The sequence below is a fragment of the Falco punctatus genome (genome assembly GCF_963210335.1).
Source record: "Falco punctatus genome assembly, chromosome: 2".
Taxonomy (NCBI): Eukaryota; Metazoa; Chordata; class Aves; order Falconiformes; family Falconidae; genus Falco; species Falco punctatus.
In genome coordinates, this window is record NC_137581.1 from 33,530,831 (window position 1) to 33,546,743 (window position 15,913).

Sequence of the window (15,913 nt, forward strand, 5' to 3'; positions counted from 1 at the left end):
TGCGTAGTAGCAAGAAAACGTCACTTTGTAAATCTGACTCAACCTGCCAAAAGACAAAGAATTTTTGTGAAAAGCAAGCAATTGAAAATGATAATTGCACATGAAAACAGCTCATGCTTCTAAAAGTAAAAGATAAACATTTACCAAGTGGCCTCTTGAAGCAGATAAACAGCACGTTACTGAGTTAGACGATATAATAGATGAAAACTGATGTTTTACTGGCATCAAATAATAGGTCCAAGTGCCCATCCCTGAAATCCTTGTATGGTGCTTCTAATATTGGCTGCCTATACAGAAGATCTGTGTTCACCTAGGAAATGGTAATGTCCCATCAGGGATGGTACCATAAAAATTAATATGGGAGAAAGAATTGGGTATAATAAGACATTCTGGACATTTTTCATACTGGGAATCTCACCTCTGTGAATCACAAAAAGGGCAATTAAAAATATTTATTGAAGCAGCTCCCTCTGGATATTGAAACATGAAGGGTTCATTATACAATGCTGTAATTGCAGCAAGAGAGGACATTTAAAGTAACTAAAAAAATTAATTTTGACACAAATGCAAGATTGTTCCCTGACTAGATAATAGTTATGTGCATGGGAGGAAGAAAAGCCTTTTCAACTGCAATTGAATCTTCGTTTGGAAATTAAAAGAAAATAGGATAACAGGCACAACTTTCATGCAGAACCATCCAAGAACGCAGTGGGCAGTTCATCAGAGCTCTTGGTTCATATAACAAGAATAAATTGAGAAAGAGAAGAGAATTTGTCTTAAGTTTTTGCCATGTGGATTTTGGTATGATACAGAAAATGCCACTGGGGGAAAAAAAAAAAAAAAAAGAGCAGTTACCCTCCCCTCACAGCACATTTCCCAAGTCCTTGAGTCCCTGAACCTGCCCTTACCTTGTGTTGTTTGACCATGACAGTGATGCCCCAGGTTTCTACAGTTTCCCAGGCACTACCTTGAACCTGGGAACCAAGTATCACATGAATTTTGTGCTAAGGTGGCAGAAAATCGTCTTTTGAGGGCAATCTTCAGAGCAAGCTTTTCCAAGAGATGCCAAAGTCATTTGTTCATTTAAATGATGAGAAGGCTGCCAGTCCCCACCCTAGGGGAAATCAGGCTTCTTTTAGGCTGTGGAGAGAAATAACTGCAAGCAACCACTGGAAGCTACAGATTTTTTTTCTTGAGGAAACAGAACACTTAAATGGGGTTGGGGTTTTTTTGCATCCTCCAAATAGTAAATGCACATTTTTTTGCTGAAGCAGTTAAAAGTACATCTTTTACTGGATGGTTAAATAAACTAAAAAATAAATAAAAAGAACCAATTTTTAAAAGAACAGCTAGGCATGAAGATGGATTCATTTGCTTAAACACAGATGTTCAGTGATATTCTAGACTCCCTACAGCACTTGACATATCTGCACATGGCTAGCAGATACATCACAGGATTTATGGGGCATCTGTACTTGTCTGGAGCCGCAGCTGGAGGACAATCATGGTATCTTAAAATGACACCTGGTGTCCATTTTGAGACAACTAATATCCCACCAGTTCTCTGTGTAGGCAGCTGTGGGTAACTTTGGTCAATTCTTTAGAACAAGCTAAAGGAGTTGATGAAACCAGCTGTTGCTAAAAATCTGTCTACAACTAAGGGATTATAAAATGAAAGGAAGTTTTATAATTCAGTAGTGCAGCATCTCAGCTTTCATGTTCTTTTATTTTCCTCAGAGTTGCCTTTTAATGGCCAAAGAAGAAATGCACTTACTCACAAAAGATGTTCATTGATTTCAGCCTGCTGAGGAGTAAGCCCCTCAGTACAGGTATGTGTGTTTTGTGCTCCGCATCATTTTGTAGATAGATAGGTAGTAAAGAAACTGGGTGTATTTTGCCTAGGTAGGGTGAGAAGGGAATGCAACAATCCTGCAAGCTTTACTTGTTTGAGATGAAGATTCCCTCATCAACAGAGGGGTTTGAGTTCTGCACACATGGGTACTTACAACGCATGCAAATGCTCCATTCCCTGATAGCCTGATGTTTCCAAACTTTATTCGTTCTGCCTGCCTCAGCTTTGTGCATTACCCTTTTGACTTTCTGAAGAGCATTTGAATAGAATGAAACAACTTTGTTCCCAGCATGATCACAGTTCCACCGATGAACACACCATTTCATCTGGTGGTAAGCTTCTGGCATTTTTTAAAAGACATTAAAAAAAATCCCCAAACTAAAACACAACAACAAAAAAAGAACAATGGCTTAAAACATGAGAAAAGGAAATTTTACTGTTTCTCTCTCTGCCATGATTCAGCAAATTACTTCATTGCTTTTTTTCTAAGCTCTTCTGTACCCTAGTTAAAGTTAGATGACAATTAACACATCCAGTGGCTCATCCAGGATTTGGGTATGCCAAGAAATATATATATTAATAGAAAAATATTTATTAATATTTATAGCTAAATAGCTGCAATCTGTTTTTTCTGTCTGCATAATTGAAAATTATGTATTTCTTAAAAATCACTTCCTAAAAATACATATTCAACTACAGTTTTATTGACTGGGAAGGAGTGTGCTTTGTTTTCTGAAAGTTTCTTTTTCAGTTGTTTAAAGTTTTTGTATCTTTTCTCAGTCACTTCCAAGGATCTGAATCTTTTCCTTGCCAACCTTCCTCTGAAAGGTGAGAGCAGGCTCTGAATGGAATGATAGAAAGGGAAGGAACATAATGAGCTATTCTTGAAATGCTTAAGAGCATTGCCCCTGCAAGCGATTTCCCAGGTGACTTCAGCAAATTATATGTTATAAACAATTACTTTTATTACAGTAACATACAAAAGCACTAAGCAAAGTTGAGAGCCTGATGGTGCAAAATACTGGTAAAAATAACAGAGTAAAATCTTTTTTTGACCCCAAGAGCTATGGTCTTGCTGGGAAAGGGAGTAAGCTCTCTAATTCAAGGAAACAGTTGGCTTTTTAAGCATTCTGCACAAAAAGTGGGTGGGAATTGCTTTCTAAAGAAGAGAAGATTTGGGTTATGGTCCAAATCCTGAAGTAAGAACAGAGTAGCACCTTTCGGAGGAAAGACCTATCCAAATTTTGCTATATTCTTGGAAATTCATTAATGAAACAAATGCCTCATACTAACTCTTACCAACGCTTTACTTTTCTTGAGTTTGACAGTCTCCAAACCACTTGGAGAGGTATTACCTTACCTCAGCTGTCATTATTCAGGACAGCATTCCTTGTATTTCACCTTCTAAATAACAGCCTTGTGTTTGATGCTGTTGATTATATTTTATTATAATGTTCTGTTTGGGCCTTTGATTGTAAAATCAAACCTGTGTCTTCTTATTGTGTCTAGAATCGAGAAAAGCAGTTGTAAAAGTAAGTGCAGGAATAGAATTGTGCAGTTCAATGAACAAAGAAATTAATGAAAATTACCTGTACAAGAAAAAAAGTATAACATTGTTAGTCCCCCTAAATAAGCATCAGGCATCATTAGGAACATTAATACAAAAACATAAGCAACCTGAAAATATGTGTAAATTTGTGATGGATCAAAACTGTTGGTAAGTAGAACATTCCTATTCACTAGGATTTAAACCTCTTCCTCTACCATCTACTCAATAGTTAAAGAGTTTATTTAGTATGTAAAACTGGGTTTGAATTGCTCCTTTGCGCAAAAAGACCAGAGTCCTTGGATCTTCCTAAGTGAATGCCCTGTTGTCTTCTGTTCCAGGTTGAGCTATTTCCTACTTTCTCCTGTGAAAATTACTGTGTCGTGGATCAAGTACTTTATTCACTACGTCGGAGGTGGAAAAAAAAAAAAGGGAGGAGGGGGGATGACACACACACACTCTATGTGCATGAAAGAACCTATAACCTGCTGCGCAAACCGCCAAAGAAATAAATAGGGTTTCAAGCCCAGTTTCCAAGAAAGTGTTCTTGCTTATGCAAATAGTGTCTGCCCCAATGTGTCCACAATGTAATCGTTCTTGGAGGTGGGATGTTCCGATTTCAACCTATCAGGCAGCAAAAGTATTTCTATTTAGGCACCCCACAGTGTGGGGGAGTGCCCTCACCATTGACCAAGGAGGGTGGTGATAGCTACCTCTCTGCTGCTTTTGTAGATGAGGCTTTGAATTGCTTATTATTAAAAACAAAATTAAACCATTTTTTCTGTACAAAACAAAGTTTTCTTTTTCCTTTCTTTCTTTCTTTCTTTCTTTTTTTTTTTTAAATTCTGTTTAACAACAAAACCTAACTGTTTTCTTTTCAGCATTATCTAAATCAGCTCTATTGACTTGGATTCTGAAACAAAACTCAGTTATTCACTCAGACTTTATTCATACTGGATCAAACCTCCAGGCTGTAGCAGAGCTGGTGCACAATGCCACCCCTGCAGAACAGGGATTTGCTCCGGGAATTCTGGAATAGAGGCAGACTTTCTCCCGTCATCCTACCCACATATTTAGATATTCCATCATTGTTTGCTCTTTATAACTAAGCATGATAAAAACTCAAATGAAAAACACTTCACAATGCTGATGGAAAACTGTTTGAAGCAGGAGCCACGTAGGCTCTCAACATCGGAACAAAGGAGGATTTGAAGTGTTTGCTAATCCTTGTGGACCTTTTTATAGGGCCAATTTCATTCACTGACTAGAACAAAATAAAACAGATGAAGACTGTTAATGTATGTTAAATTCTCAGACAGCATTTTGCAGTATAATTTGGTGAAATCTTGCCATTCTGCCTGATAGGCATGAAGTTCTTCAAAAACGGGACAGGAAAAGCTGACCTCACTATAGTAAGCAGAATAAACCAGTTATACTTAGTCTTGTTGGTGTTTATAAGAGGTTTTAGCTGGCTTCCTTCCTGACTGGCTATAATTGGCACAAACAATTTCCTTCTTTGAGAGCAGCTGTCACTGGTGTAGTTTCTCTTAGGACCAGGAATGGAATAAAGCATTTCTTCTCTTGAAACATCCTCCTTCGTGTGGAGGCCTATAAACAAAGGGTAACGATAACCAGACATTCATCAAATTGTGGGAAGGCGATTAGTGGGCAGCCACAAGAATTAGTGTTAAGCCTAGGTATAATTAACATCTTCAGTTTCTTCCACAATCTAATAAAATCTAGCTGCTGGAAAATCTTTTTTAATATTTATGCAGTTTTCTCATTTCCTTGACTTACTTCCTAGTGTCAGGGTAAAGATTGTTAGACCACCTTCAGCGACTCTTCTTTTTTACTGTGGATTTTTTCACTGGTTGTAAATGACTGACTTCATACATACATCTGTTTGTACTAGAAAGCAAACCAAAATAGTTTGAAAGTAACATGATAGTGAAATGAGATGTTCCTATTTAGCACAATTCATAACCTGTAAAGTCCAGAGGGGCCACAGTGTGTGAGCCTGACTTTTATAGAACTGAACTGAAGGGATTTTTCTGAATTAGCAACAGAGAATGTAGAAGCAGGTGCGACATGCTGAGCTGATGAGTCTGTCTTGGGTTTGTGGACAACTGAACAAAGCATCTTCATATAAAACTTTTAAAGTTCTATTTTTAAGCAAGAAACGTTGTGTGGCCTCACGATTTCTTCTTGAAATCTGTTCCAGGACCCAATATCTCTGTCACTAGGAAATTTTCCAACTCAAATCTATTCATGGCCAATTTATGACCATACATTTGGAGACTGTAAATTTCTGAATTAGGAAAGAGAACTTACTGTGAGACCTTCTTTAGAGGTCAAGCTCTACTTGCAGCTCAGACTCTCAGAAGCTTGGGGCCAAGCCACAAAAACTTACATTGCATTTTTCACAAGTCTGATTTTGCTAACTCTGCTGCATTCCCATATTCCCATAGCTGAAAATGGGGAAAGCTATCTATCTCCCTTATTTTAGTATTCCAAAATTTTGCATAGGAAACCTTAAAATATGTGTTTGGTCAATGAGAACAGCATAGCATTTGTTTGTGCAATTTCACACAGAACTAAACTTGCAATTAAAATTAAACATTAGGTGGTAAAAGTTTTAGACTATCTAAATGAAAGAAAGCACAAAAGCAGGGGTGCAACTCGTGTTGATGACAAATTAAGATTTTATAGTTTAATTATGTATTAAACAGCCCGTCAACTTAATGAAATATAAAATCAGGTTAATGAGTTAATAAGGATAACAATTAAGAAAATATGTATATATCTCCCTCCATAAAAAGAGAGTGATAATTAAATGCATACGGATATAACAAAAACACTTCAAAGAACATTTGGGGTTTGGGGAACTCTTACACCCCATCCCCACAACGATTATTGTTGTTTGAACTAAGAAGCCCTATATGCGTCATTCAAGATGCCTTTACCAACGTTTGGCCCAAATACAGGTATTTTTATGTAACTGGCAACTGTCTATTTAGTGGTCTCGCTAAAAACAGAACCTACATAAAATATGTACAAGTGCAGTGCCACCTCTAATGTATCATGAAGATGTAAACATCTTAAGTCCAGCACATGATTTGCAAGGCTTAACTTGGACCTCAAATGTTTGTAGATATGGACATAGTTTACAATTGAGGAACAGTATTTACCAATGGTTAAGAGCGAGGCAACCACTAGAGAAACAAGTGGGAAGAATTTTGGTTAATTATCCATGATGAATGAGAAGAACAGCCAAAAAGAACATTCCAGTGCAAAGCAAAACCAAAGCAGGAATAACCAGGAAGCTGTGGATATTAATTGTAAAAAAAAGTGCCCAGACTGGAAAAAAAAAATTTTAAAAAAGTGACCAGATTGGAAGAACGCTATATACAGCTACCACAGTTTGCTTTATTTTTTGTCACAGAAGATGATATTTATTTTCTGTTATTCCTATCAAGGGTTAAAAAAAAATCCCTGAAATGTGTTGATTTGTTGTACTAGAATGAGTTTAGATGGTTCATTGTATGTTTCTTTGAAGATGTTTATGAGGTTGGAAATAATAACAGAAAGGATTTTTTTAAGATACCAGTAAGGCCACAGTCCCCTAACTGTGCTGAAAATATGGAAATTATGTTTCACAGATAGAAGAGGATATCCAAACATATTCTGATATGTATGTAATTAATATGTAATTAAAATTGGTTGGGGCATTAAGTGACCTGTCTAAAGACACTTGGGAGTTTTCTCAGGATTATACCTTTGAAATCTGTTGATTTTATGGCTTTGCCAGGCCCAGAAAGGTGTGAGTAGAGGTGTGCTAACATAAGAACGTTAGCAAATTACAATCAAGATTTTGTTTTGTAATGTTGTCTTTTTTTATATTAGTGCTAAAGAATTTTAACTCTGCTTACATAAGCAGAGTTTGTAATGATTTCTGTAAGCCTGGGCAGGGTTGACTCTAGCAAAAATATTGAGTGGTAATTAAGTTTTATCTAATCCCAAACAAATCTGATGGTTAAATCATTTGATGTCAGCACTGTTCCCTTGATGTTCGTCATGGTTTTAACTCCTGAAGTATTTAGAGACAGAAACTACATTCCTCATTTTGCTATAATAAACAAGTCAAACAGAGCCCCAATTCCTTACAGACAGTATGGAATTTTTGTGAGAATCCACTGATCATTTCAGTAGCTTATCTCTTCTTCCATTTGACTTGAATATGGTCAACTGCAGTTAAAACAGAAAGGGCTGCAAGACCTTGTAAGATAACATTAGCACTTTACTTTTACAAAGAGCATTTTGTGCAACATTCTTGAGGGTGCGTTTGTCTTTTTCATAGCCATATCATAATTCTGGCTGATGGGATGCAGCTCCAGAATTGGACTCCAAAATTTATGTGTCTGTATGTGTGCATCTATATTATAGTCAATAGTACCTAGACAGCTATACGTCTTGTCCTTAAATGAGCCTCTGCAGCCTCCATTTTGTGTGATGGCTTAATCCTTGTTGGCTATATTGGGACCTCAGCAACCCAGCTCACACTGAGGCACATAGATTGTAGATGCTTAGATTTGGGTATCTGAATCCGCATCCCCTTTTTATACCACTAATTGTATAATGGCTAATGGCTAACACGTCAAGGACCTTTCTTTCATGGAATCTTAGAATTGTACAAATTAGAGAATAATCAGGCTGGAAAGAACCTTGGGAGACCTTTTGTCCAGCCTTTGTTCCAAGTAGGGTCTACTTTGTATTATTTGAGCTATTAAAGCAGTCCAGGTTGTCCAGAGCTTTATTCAGTCAGATTTTCTTTATTTCTAGCTGGTAAGCTTCATTTTACACCAGAAATTCTTGCTAATAGTACTGAAGCGGTGACCTTCACTTTCGTACTGTCAAAACGCATTCCATTTCTATCTCCTTGTATTCATTCTGGAAGGCATCCCAGTCTTTCCTCTGTTTCACATGCCCAGCTTCAATTCCTCTTGGAAATAAAACATAATTTTAAAAACAAAAATACCATCTTCACCTCAAAAAAATCCAACTATGAATTCATCACAAGCCTTGGTAAGTTGCTCGTTACTTTCTTAAATTTGCTAAGTTTTCATTTCCAACCCTGTATCTCACTATTTCTTTAACTGGTGGACAGAGGAGCCTTCAAGAAGCAATTTTCCATTCCCTTTTTGAAAACATATGTGAATACAGTGTATTATGTTATGTTTTGCAAATGGAAATTCAGTTCACCGTTACATTGCTACTCGCTGGGAAGCAAGTTTGTCAGGTAGGAGTGGAGGGCAAGGCACATCCATCGGGCTACAGCCGAAGGGTGGTAACTCAGCAAGGCATCCCGGGAGCTCTCATTCACACTTAACAAACTTCTCTAATGAAGACAAATCCCTGGAACACAGATGTCACTGCTGTGTATATCACTGCCAAAGATGTCAACTATGGGTAAGCATCCAGGCAAAAAGTACCAGGATGATGAATGTCCTGAAGAGAAATATTCGTAGGACTAAATGCAGATATATAGCTTGGATAAGTGACATCTAAGAGAGGCTGATCTATGGCTTAAACTGGCTTCTTCCAGTTGTATGGGTTGAACAGCCTTTCTGTGGCAGGCTTGGGCCAAAACAGCCTTTAATAGAAAGACATTTCTGCTTCTCTGGCAAATGTTTACATATGTGAGAATAAAGTATGCATGTGGGTAGTGAGTGGGAGAGGTACAAGAATGACTATATTTTCCTATTACCGCTGTTGCTTACAGCCCACTTTCAATCCCTGCCAGAGCCCTGGGGGCCCTGACGGGCCTGCCTGTCCCTGCCCACCCCCCAGGGCTCCCCAACCCTGCCCACAGCCGGGACCCCCCCGCCAGCCCCCCAGGGCCGCCAGCCCCGCCCAGCGCCGCGGCAGCGGGGCCATCTCCAGCTCCCAGTGCCCGGCCGGGCTGTGGGGCCCACCGAGCCGGGCCCACCCCGGGCCCATGTCCCGGCCCAGCCTTGGCCCCTCCCCGGGACACGACCGATGCCCAGGGCTGGGGTGCCCTGGTACCCCCAGCTGCCCTGCTCCGGGCTGAGGCAGGGGGACAGACCCTGGCTGCCAGGCCCTGCCCTGATGGGCCCCCCCACAGCACCTGTCCCTGGGGAGCCACCAGCCTCAACTGCACCCCCGCAATTATACTTCTACTCCACACAGTTAATATGACAGCCTTCTTCAAGGTCCTCTTTCAATAACGTGTGTAAAAATCTGCTTAAGACTGGAACTTCTTCTTACTTCTTAAAATCATGCCAAATTACCTTCTATATTGCGAGGGTTTTTGTAGAATAAACAGCTAAATCTTTGAAAGTAACAACAAAAATGATGGGAATACCGTGATGGAATAGATAAAGAGCTTGTTATCCCATGTACTCAATTTGAATTTTATGTATCATACTAATTGTTATCAGCAATAGTTACGCTATACTTTGCGGGTATAATCATCCTGACTCAGCTGTTTCAGCTTTCAGGCTGTCACAGTAACTTAGCAGAGCAATACCTCGCTTAGTTATTCTTAACTGAGCTCTGATTCCCTTCAAAACATTTCTCATGCACTTTACTTTCTTTTTATTTTATTTTATTTTAATTTATTTTATTTTATTTAAACTTACTTTGCTGGAATCTGCCTTCCCAGGCTGGGTGAGGGTGCAGTAAGCCAAGCCCAGGTGACAGAAGTGGTGACTACACAGAAGTGGTGCAGTCACAAGTCCCATATGGCATGTGGACGCGATGACTCCTCCTTACATGGTGTTGTATATTCACCCCAGGGAATTCACTTCACGGCAGAGTCATTGCAAGGTATAGGCTCCAAGGAGATCCTTTGTAGGTCCCATTAGTTTGAAGATTTTGTCATAAACAGTCCTTGAAAGGGTTCTTCCATGGCAAGGAAAATCTTGTCTCTGGAATAAACTGTGATCAATCGCATGGCAGGGCTAAGCCACCCAGTCACTGATCTTTATTTTGACACTTCAGATAAATATGACGAGGTGTTTCACCTTCCATCTGAAGCATCTCATTTCTCATCTAATAAGCTGCCAAATTTTTAACTAGGACTCCATCAGAAAACGTTCTCCTTTGTCAGCAAATCATGCAACATCTGCCTGGTAATATATTTTCCCCTGCTCCCTGATCCAGCTCAACAAATGAAACATTTTTTTTTTTTTTTAAATCATCAATTTCCTGCCTACTCAGAAAAAATTACAACCCTTCTTCAGTCTTGTATTGTCTGACTCACAGATGCATCAATCCTTCCACTGTCATCCCCCTCTTGTGTACAGAAGTGAGTTGAGCTGCCTTGAGTAGTGGGTGGCCTGAGAGGGGACTTCTTTGCTTGGAAGAGCAAAGACAGTTAAAGCTGACTGTGGCCATCCCATGGATCTGGCAAGCCTGGTGGGTGATCCAGCCCCATTACAGCACAGGGAGTGCGAAGTGGGCAGCGTTGCTGTCACAGTGAGGGCACCCACCACCCCCAGTAGACAGGACCCCATCCAACTGCCCTGCTTTTCTCTGTGACCCCAAGAGCCAGAGACATCCTCATCTGTACTATCAATATGAGTCCCATTATGGGGAAAGATAATGCCAAAACCGCAGTTGCCCTCTTGTATATGCTTGAAGCAGCTGGCCTAGCAGGGGGATTCAGGGATTCTGCAACAGTCTTGTTTTGTGTCCCTAAAAACATGCTGTTGGGAACATAACTATGGAAATTCCCGCACATGAGTTCTCGTTGGTATGTATGGAGATCACAGTGTATCCACAGATGGATTTATACACATTAAGAAGACTTGTGGCAGCTTCTAAAAATTTAATCCTTTCCTGTCTATGACTGTGAGGCCTCAGGGAGGAAAAGACCACCTAGGCTATCGGGCCACCCCGCTATAAGAGACAGCTATGCCTTGACATAGTGCTACACACAAAGCTGGCCGACGATTCATGTGAGGGAGAAGTTTTATCTGGAGGATTCACAAGGAACTTCACATCCTAAACTCTGCTGATTCATCTTGCATGAGAAGTGTGGGTGCTTGGAGGAATCCTTTGGTCCCTTCTTGTCTCTGCCTGCAGAAACAAAGCACAGCTGTGCATCCATCTTAATTACTGCATTTGCCTTCAGTGGTTTGCATTTCCAAAGCTTCCCAAAACAAAGGTGATAGCCTTGTCTATTTTCTTCTCATCAAGAGCTGAGTGACTCCATTACAAAGCCCATAGGCAAGATATGTTACTAATGCAGTTGCCCAAGTCCCTACAGGTTCACCAAAACAGTGCAGATCCAGTTCTGAGAAACAGCTGACAGCTGCATGCCTCTATTTAAATTAGCTTGAAAATCTGAAAGATAACGCTGAAAGAAGCTAAACCATTTTCTTTCTTCTTTGCTTTCTTTAATGTCCAATATTGCCTCCCTGTGACTTCAGGGAGTTTTTATTGATCCTAGGAATTAGGCTGCTGGAGCCATATTCAGACAGTTTCTTTATACCTGCCTATTTTAGATACTGCAGCTTCTTTCCTTCCCTTGGGATGGTCCTTGAACACAGGCAGATATTGCTCCCTTGTTCCAGATCCCACAATATTTGTGATGCATAATTTACATGTGCAGATAGACAGGTCCAGTTCAGATCCTCAGAAATATGCAGGTGATTACAGAGAATTACACTCCTACACACCTTCAAAAAACTGAATTTCCATCCCTGAAAAGTGATATTTGCAGGAGAATTCAACATTGCAAAAGTGTTACTGTTGAGTCAGTGGTAGTCAGTAAAAGCAAAGGCATTGACTTTAGTGGAAACAGAGGTAGAGTCAGAAAATGCTCATCTAAAAACTGAACCCCAAATACACCCACAGTTAATGTTCACTCACCCAGAGAATCCTGCCTTTCTAACTTTGCCTGGAAAATATGTTGAGATAGAGAATAATATCTGAATTCCTTTTTATTGCATAAATAATTTTCACTTGGTTTTGGTTAGTTTCCCCCCCCCCCCCCCCCCCCCCCCCAGTATCAATCCCAAACATGACTTAAAACCAATCTACTCCTTGTCCTGATTTCAGAAAAATCTGGTTTACTACTGTTTATATAACTGTTTATATAACACTGAAACCAAGTTTATATCTGAATACTATCAGTGTTTCTTTTATATCACACATGTACATAGAACAAACTTCCTGGTGTACTACCATTTCTAAAAGGTTCATTACAGAAATTTCAGTCTCGAGTATTACTTGTCTTCACAATCGCCGAGTCCATTCCACTTGGGTACCATTAATCTGCTACATAGATGGAGGCAAGATGTTTCCATTATTCACTAAGATAACTAGTTCCTCAGTTTCTGCTGACAAGGTTGTTTTCCAGCTACTCCAACCCAAAAAGCTGGCAAGAGTTTATTAGGAACATAAAGACACAGCCCTCAGGATTAGTCACTGCATCTATGCAAAATGTTAAGTCTTTTTATCTCTGTTCTTATAAACCTGGAAATATGGTAGATGGTGAAACTGCAGCTTCTATATTTTATACTTGATGTAACAAATCAGCAAGGTCTTAATTTGTGTAGGATTAGTTTTCTCCTGCAGGTCACATGTTCACAAACTGACAAAATCCAACCAGTTTTTTGCCTAGGGGATACGTGCTTTGTACCAAATTTTCAGGCAGTTTTAAGATAGTCTCTATAATTAGTGGTCTAATTTTGTCGTGCACAAATGACTTTACCCACCCAAGTAGGAACACAGAACTCATATTTGTGAACTCAAATTGGCTGAATGTGTGTCCTCAAAAAAATGTACTGTGAGTCTGCTGCATACGTAATATTAAGTATGGCAGGCTCTGAAACTACAGTCAACAAACTAATATGAAACACTGCAAAATTATTTTTGGTGCAAAATAGGTCACGCTAGGAAACAGGCCAGAATGAAAACTTTGACTTTCTTGAACAGGAACCTGTCCAGATCCCCCAAATGTGAACAAATTCTCCCAAGACAGTTGGGAGCACTCAGAAGTTTTTGCAATGTTGATGTGTTGGCCTATAAGGGTGTTAACATTTGCTATCATGACATCATTGTTCCAGCCTAGCAGGATCTAGGACTCCATCACTGGACCTCATCCTTCAGGAGCAACCTTGAGGCCATGTATGAAGGAAGACTATAAACCCCTGTGAACCAGGGACTCTATAATATAAACACCAGACATAACAGACTACTGATAATTTCATTCACAATCCCAAAATACACTTGCAGCATACATGTTCTGCACTGGCATTTACAGTCTCGGTTTTCATAATACACCTGCTTCCATGTTTTTTATAAGCTGCCTACCAGTGCAGCTCAAATGCTGTACTCCTAGCCTGATCATTCTTTAACAATTGCCCATTCCTGTTTCAAAGCTTCTTTCTTCTGTTGAGTTATCAAATACAACTAAAGGAATGAATAGTGGTAAAAGCACTATTTAGCGCAGACTGGTCCAAATCCTCAGGAAAATCTATGAGAAACCATTCTGGCAAATAATGTGCAAACCAACATGGCTTAATTCCATGTATGTGTCTTGCAATAATCCATAGGAAAGCATAGTGCAGTAGGAACAATTAATCTTAGTCACCTACCAAATGGGGGGTGGGGGGGTGTGAGTTATGCAGTAAATACCATGGTTTTATTCTTGTCTGCACTGTTTAGTGCTATCTTCTCTATATAAGTAGAATTTGTAATAATAGCAATTATTATAAGTAATAGCACATTTCTTAAATTGAGGGTATTTTGAGTTATAAAAACACAAAAAGCTTGAAACAGGTAGAATGATTTTCTTTCAAAATCACAAAACACAACCCAAATGAACTTTTCTTAAGTTTTCCTCTGAGCTAAAAACATACTCAAGTTTCACCCTACAGCAAATTTCTGTGGATGAGTTATAAATCTCTAAATAATGAGAGTTCTAATGAAAACAAGGCTAAGCCAGTGTGAACTGTAGCAGAGAAAATTGTGTCACTATAACTGTAACTTAATGGAAATCTACAGAATATTGGTAATGTTTTCTGATTATTGCTTAATTTATCAAAATCTTATCGTTTACAACACACTCTAAATGAGGCAAAAACGTATACAAGTATGTGACTGAGATAATTATAAAAAGGACCAAAGGGCTAAGTAATGAGTAGGCAGAAGTCACGTGAGAGGAGAAAGCATTATTAAGCTCAGTGTAAACCTGGGATTTCAATGGTTATATCAGCTATATGAATGCGAGGTGGTGGGAAGAACTGAGGACAAGGCATGGCTACATGGAGGGAGGGATACAGAACATCAGTGGAAATGGCTTTGTGACTGGTGAGTTAGTAACATCATCTGTAATGTTTTCTTCCTGGGGTATGGTATAACTGCTGTATATATAGGCATTTTTAACTGGAAGCTTGAGATGCAATTAAGGAAATGAACAGCTAGAAACAAAGGGTCTCAAAATAAAGGAAAGGTTAGAAAATTAGCTCTGAAGCAAATAGCACTTATCATTTGTACAGCATTTTACATTTCCAAGGCACTGTACAAACATTGATTAATGAAGGTCTTGTCTTTTTTTTTTTTTTTTTTTTTTCCCTCCCTTGAGTTCACAGGAATTAAGGCACCTACAAATGAGCAGGAACAGGCTGTAAATGAAGTAGTGCATCAACAAAGATAACAGTGGAGGGGATACCAAGCAATAGGTGACTACCAGGCAGACACATGGAAGATACAAACCTAAAACAGCCATCAATGGTGCAGTGCAGAGCTGCTACAGAGCTAGCTGGTCCGTTACCTGGTGCATTAACATTGTGCATCCATAGGGGCTGCACCTGAGTGAAGTCCTCCCTCTCAGCCAGGCACAGCACTGTGGTGGGACCAGCTATTGCTCCATCAGCCCTGGCTCTGTCCTCTGTGCCTCTGTGTTGCACTTCATTGCACATGAAACATGTTCCTGAAGCATCACATAGTGTACCAAGAGGATTACAGACCAAGGAATTGCATCTAACAGGAGCTCACACTGACTGCAGGGAGAGCCCATAACCATCACACTGACAGCATTGCTCTTTCCTCACTTGAAACTCAACCACCATCCAGGCAAGAATAGGAGATTCGTGGAATAGAAAAGACTCTAAAGCCTAATGCTTACGGAGTTTGTTTGCTAAGGGAACAGCCAGGCTCCTGGGCATTAATTTTATGTTAGAAACTCTTAAAATACAAAAAAAATAAAAATGCATAAACTATTGTGAGAACAGGGGAAGACACACTTGCCAGTGAATGCCCTTATCATAAGACGATTTTGCAAGGAGTCTCTACAGTCTCATAATTTTTTCAGTTTCAGTTGTAAAATGATCCTGTTTTCATCTTTATCCTGTTTCCCTCCCAACTGGAAACCTCCTATAGTACCCTGGATTGTGGGAGAAGAAAGTACAACCCCTTTTCAGCAGAGGACACCAGAAACTTGGTTCTACCACCTCAGCCAATACTCCAGCCACCAACTATTTTAT

At 39.5% G+C, this 15,913-nt stretch overlaps 1 protein-coding gene across 1 annotated transcript in view; it reads left to right on the top strand.

Annotated features, from left to right (window-relative positions):
- LOC308059151 (uncharacterized protein) overlaps nucleotides 1–15,638 on the top strand; it is a gene marked incomplete at its 5' end in the record, with an annotated part of 42,531 nt that extends 26,893 nt beyond the window's left edge. The window contains 1 exon segment of the mRNA XM_080376089.1: nucleotides 1–15,638. This exon segment is cut by the window's left edge and continues 22,188 nt beyond it.
- Between the last annotated feature and the right edge of the window lie 275 nt (nucleotides 15,639–15,913).